Raw genomic sequence first — 6,000 nt, 5'->3', positions numbered from 1 at the left:
CTAACTGACTGAAGCACTGTAAAGCTCTAAAGGCTGCTGTCCTAGTTTGAGGTCTGCTTAGCAGGAGGCTCAAGAGGAGACCTGTACTGTGGGCTTTCTAGATTCAGTCAGTGGCAATTTGTGAGATACTTCAAGAAAACAAAACACAGACATGCCCCTCCTAGTCAGACCCTATGACTTGATCTAGAAATTGGGCATTTTAAGGTACAGAAGTTATTCCAGGTAGTTTTGTTTCTCATGATTTGTTAACTGGCATCTATGAAAAGTGCAAAACCAGATGACAGTCTTTGATCTGTCTTATTCACTAGAAAGATGAGATACAGATTAAAGCAATATGTAATACTTCAAAGATCTAGTGATGAGCATCCTTTTGATTCTGAAAGTGAAATTAATGCCTAAGAAAACCACACCATGACCTTTAGGAGTCCCTTCCATTATTTAGCCTGTCAGTCTGGTTTAGCAAATGGTAAACTTGATTATGGAGAAATTTTGTTCTTTAATTTACAGCAATAATGTATTAACTGCTGATAGTTAAGGCATTACTTGAGATGTGAAGGACAATCCATAATTATGGTGGTGCTGAGGAAGTTAACTGGACATGTGTCTGACAGGCATGGGATCTAGGAACTCCATTGCTGGAGAGTTATTGAAAGGCATTGGACACAATTAAGTCTTGGACTTCAGTGCTATAATAGTGATTCTGAGAAATGTTAGATATTAGTTAAGTAGTATTTAAGGTCACAGGTTATGTGAGCTTTAGGCACCTCATGCTTTGTTTACTGTGAGCGCTTCAGCTTCGTGGTATAGCAGTGCTTGTACCGATTTCCTTGTAATGTGGAGGATGAATACATTAAAGATTGTGAGAAATATAGTTACTGTGAGAATGGGAGCCATATAAGCACTGGACAATTTTTATGGCAGTGATAGAATATGTATTTGACATTGTTCAAAGCTACAAAGCTGGTTCTATGGGAAGTTTATATTTTTAATGTTTCAGTTAAGGCTATGTCTTCTGTTTGCCACTCCCATATACTATAAAGTTGTTATAAGTCTTGTTCTTATATTAGTATGAAATACAGCTTGTTGGTTGTTCACTTTAAAATAATGGGTTTTATTAGAAACAGATTATTCATAGGTGTGTCTCAAAACTGCGCCTAAAGCAAGTTAGTTGATTTTCCCATTTATTTATTCATAAAGTCTGAACTGCTTAGCAAGAAATGAAACAAAAATGTTGAAATACAGCGCATTCTTCATTTTGATGTATCTGTGGATTATGCTTGTCAAAAAACTAATCAGTGTTTGAAATATAGAGGCTAGTGCTCATTAAATACAATATCTGGAAAAGTAGTTGTGGTTAATTAGTAGAGTGTGGCTTGTTTGTAGATACTAAAAAGCATTTGAATTGCCTACATGTCAAAGATGCTGATTAATTTATTGTTAATGTGAAATATCGTTTTCTTTCTCATGATTCAGAAATTAGGTCCAGATTCTTAAATGTATTTGGACATGTAATTTCCACTCATCTCAGCAAGAGCTTGTGTGTAACTAATTTAGAGGAATTTGCCTTTCTCTTTACCCCAAATTCCATAATGTTCCAATATAAACAAGTCTTTTTCTGGATACCCACAACATTTCCCAAAGAAGATCTAAGAGTATAATTGAATGTTTAGACCCTAGAAACCAGTCAGTTAGAATTTGTATGAGGCTGAATTGTTGCCTTCTTTCACTGAATTTTCCTATGGAAAATGATGAGAAGGAAATGGAATCCTGGGAATGCTTACAAGGAGAAAGATGAAAAAAAAAAGCTGACGTAAAATGTCAGAGATTTGTTCTGTGAAATAAAAAATTATCACAAGGCTAGATAAAACAGGAAAGCCAGGAAGTAAAATCACTGAAACCCACACAGTTCTTGTCATTTTGAGAGGGAAAAAGTAAACTAAGTAGAGTTTCATTGTGTAAAAAGAATGCTGGTTGACACAGGAAATATCCTCCAGTGATTAAGTCACACAGTATTTACAAAGGAATTCAGCCTTGCTGTACTCTGGTTCTACACTTATTAAAATTTGAGTTGTAGTAGGGGAAAAACACTCGAGCTCAAGAACATTTGAAAACTGCAATGTCAGAATGTTTTAATTTCCTTATTGTCCTTGAAAAAAATGCAGTTGCTTGAAATTCTGAGAAGTTAGAATCTTGGTTAAGAAGCTTAACTGTAGTGTTCGAAATTTAACTCTGCAGTCCTTTGGTCTCACAGGTTTTCACTAATGATATGTGTGTTCATGTGCATGCCTGAAGTTTTATCATTGTAACTCTCATTAGCCTGAACAAGGGCCATGTGAATAATTTCCCATGTAACATGTTGAAATCTAATTTTCTTACTGACCTTAAGGAGATTTATGGGGATGATTCCTGGCAGTCATGCAAGAGATGAACCCCAATGTGTTGTTTGTGAATAGATTCTGGCAATTTCTGAGATGTACCATTATTTCCCTGAGAAGTAATCAAAATAGCCATTAAGATACGTAGTAGCTATGGCTCCAGTTTTGAATTACTTAGATGTAAAATATACACATCCTTACAGTGTGTAAGTTATTGCTGGCCTGATACTACTGAGATTTATACATGCTTTTATGAAAAGTTATGGTTTTCAGCATGAATATATAAAATGTGTGTAAGAGTTCAGATGCTTTCCTCTGAGGTTTCCTCATAGGAAACACCAGTGGTTCTTGCTAGGAAACTTAATCAGGAAGCAGTAACCTGCCTGTGATTTTTAATATACCATTTTGATTTTTAAACAGACTAGGCTAGGACTGTACTGAACTCTGGGGCTGCTCTGCCTGCATAGCAGGAAATAGCTAATAAAACTGTTCAGTGTATTTTCTTAAGCTTCAAATTCTACTGTATAAGCGATACTGATAGAGGAGATTTGGAAGATGAACTTTGCCCCTGCCTTTGTCTTTATTCTGGCACTGTCCGGGGTGACTCAGCTGCATGTCACTGAAGCTTGAATGCTTCCTATAGAAAAGACAGTAGAAATGTCTGAGGCCAGTAGGAAGGCTTTATTGCTCGGGGCTGGTGGGCAGCAGATGGTGATCTGGGGTAGCTCTCTCCATTTGCCCAGTAACAGGAAGGGGTCTTTCACCAGGCATAAGAACGACCAAGGGAGGATGCAGATGATATGATGTCAATAAAATTTCTTGCTGGATTCCTTGCCTCTGGGAACAGAAGGTGGAATTTCTGGGTAAGGAGAATGGAAACTGAAGCAGGAGGTAATAGGAATTACAGCTAAATCTTACTACAAGTCTTCTCGGGGAGTTATTTTCCCCTTTCCATGAAGATGAAAAACCTTAGTAAAAAAAACTGTGAAATTTGGATCACAGCTCTGTGATTAGAGCTTTTAAGGTATGGTTGCACAAATGTTTATTTCCATCTCATGAAAATGTATGCCAGTAACATGAAGATATACACACATTTTAAAATGTTTATGCTGGTGTTATATTTTGATCCTTTCTCTGTGATTTAATGTTGGATTCAGGGCTCCCTTTTTAGTTCTATCTTTACAAAAATAAAACAGTTTAAGATTTAGCCTCAAGATACCTAGCACAGTATTGTTCCCTCTATGTTTGTTATTATGCCAGGAGTTGTATTCTGAAAGCACTAAGTCTCTCTGAAGTCCTTGAAAAATTTGAGCAATGCAACTGGTGCCTCAAGAGGCAGGTAATGGGTGGAACCAGGCAACTGGAACATGCAAAAGATGTCCCTCTTGTACTGTATTATATTTGTAATGATTCTAGATGTCCAGACTTCAGGCTATATGTGAGCTTATTTTATTACCAGATCTACACTTTCTTGGCATAACTTTTCTAGTTACTGTTTGGGATTCAACTTCAAACCCAATATTGATGCTTTGAAAAAGCTTTTTAGGTACATACCCCACCCCTGGGATAATTCTTGGGAAAGCTTGTAAAAATTATGATCAAGACATACCTGAACTCATGAATACTGATTGTCCTATGGTAAGCAGCTCTGGGAAGCCCTGAACATGTGCCACTGCTTAACAGAGAACTGGTGAGTGTTTGGGAGAACTCATCTCCATTCAGGTTTCCTTAAAAAGCCCTGTAAGAGTTAGTGTAGATGATGCAAGAATAAATGTGTTCAGGGAGTTGTTAACACTAGTTGGCAACATGTATTTAATGAGTTTGCATGTCACGTATAACTCTGATGATTAGTAACTAAGTGAAAAGGTATTCCTGCAGGATGCTGTTAAGTGTAAGACAGACAGACTCTGTTAGGGATATTTATTTCATGGCTGCTCTTCAGAAGAGGCACCGGCTCACTGCATAAGTGAGTTAGCACATGTTCCCCAGTCAGTAATGAATTTCCTGTTCAGCACTAATGTGAAAATGGGGGCTTTGCAGTTTCTTCAAGCAGAATGGGCAGAAAGATAGAATATGCTCTAAAAACATATCTTACATCAACCTCAACATTTGAAATACAATTTAACTATATGGATGAGATCAAAACATGCTCTGGAAAGAGATTTTGGACAATTTTGAGTGTTAAACAAGTAAAAGGAAATGCTGCTAGGAAATAGAAATAGAAAAAAAACTGCCATGGAAACTTGATGATGTTTATCTACATTGAATATTACTTTAAAATCTGCCATCTTGCTGATAACCCCAGTTTTCAGTGTGGAATGCTACATATTCACACAATACTGTTAACTTTCACGGCACTTCAGAAATGTTGAAATCAATCCAAAGCCTCCTGAAATGAGTTGCTTTTTTTTAACATGATCTTTTAATCAGGTGAAGTTTTTCACTTTCTAGTGGGCTGTGGATCAACCTTCATTATTAAAGCAGAATGGGACTCAGCCATGGTCCTGGAGTGCTCTCATTATAAAAGCAAAACAAAACAAAAAACCCTCAGACAATTGGTGCATAAATAAAGACACCTTTTGCATACGGTAGTCCTATGTTTGTCCTGTCAGATGGCTAGCAAGTGTAGCTGGGTGCAGAGCTCTAATGGACTCATATTAGGAGAATTTTAAAGAATTTTTTAGAAACTGTGTGGGACCATGTATTATACTGAGCAGCTGAAGTTCAGAAGGGGAGACAGAAAAACAAGGGAAATGAAAGAGTGAGTGCAGAGCAAGCAAACTAGAAGAATGGTATCTGGAATGCAATGAAAATGCTATAGATATTTGGCGATTTTGAATTTGGTGACAAACAAGCATTAATTGAGAATATCTGTAAGAAACGCAAAAACAAAGGACTGGAATGTTCTTTGCACTAAGAAAACGGTAAGACGGTTTGTATTACAGGGATGTAAGTGCCTGCCCTGCATCTGCAGTTTCTAACATCTGAAACCCCTGACGGTCTGATCACGCTAGAATGTTATTACTGTGGCTGATAGACTGAAGATTTTTGATGTATAGTCCTGTAGTTGATACACAGTCTATTCTTCAGCCCCTAAAGAGGTGTCCTGAGTAGAAGTCTGCTCTGTGAAAGTGCTTCAAAATTCATACATATTTAGAAACACTTGTAGTTGATACATTTTAAACTTCAGCTTGCAGAAACAAATTTGGCTGAAAGCACAATATACAAAGGGAGCTCTTTAATTATTTCATTAATAGATATAATAGTGGGGCGTATTTTTTAATAACTTGGATGTTCTCTATTTTTCATTCTGTGCTATGAAAGCTGTTCTCCCATCTGGTTTTCTTTACTGTGAGTTACATCTATAAGCCCTTGATTCAATATGGCATTTGCACCTACACTTGTAAACATGAGGTAGGGAAAAGACAATTATATACTTTAGTGTTGTGCTGGTCTGGGACCCCGACAGTGCTTTCTATCATAGATTTCTTGCATTGAGTTTGCTGGAACGTGTTCTGTGACTTCTGTAAGGAAGTGATTTATATTTCATCTACAGCCTTATTCTTTTGTACATGACATATTGTTCTGAATACTTATGACTGGAATAGTCTTTGCCAAAGAGAAA

The sequence above is a fragment of the Pezoporus flaviventris genome, unplaced genomic scaffold, assembly GCF_033815535.1.
Source record: "Pezoporus flaviventris isolate CSIRO_AGI_PZ_B2104156 unplaced genomic scaffold, CSIRO_AGI_Pfla_v1 ptg000005l, whole genome shotgun sequence".
In the NCBI taxonomy this organism is placed as follows: domain Eukaryota; kingdom Metazoa; phylum Chordata; class Aves; order Psittaciformes; family Psittacidae; genus Pezoporus; species Pezoporus flaviventris.
The sequence above is the reverse complement of the archived record's forward strand: the minus strand, read 5'-3'. Positions refer to the sequence as shown.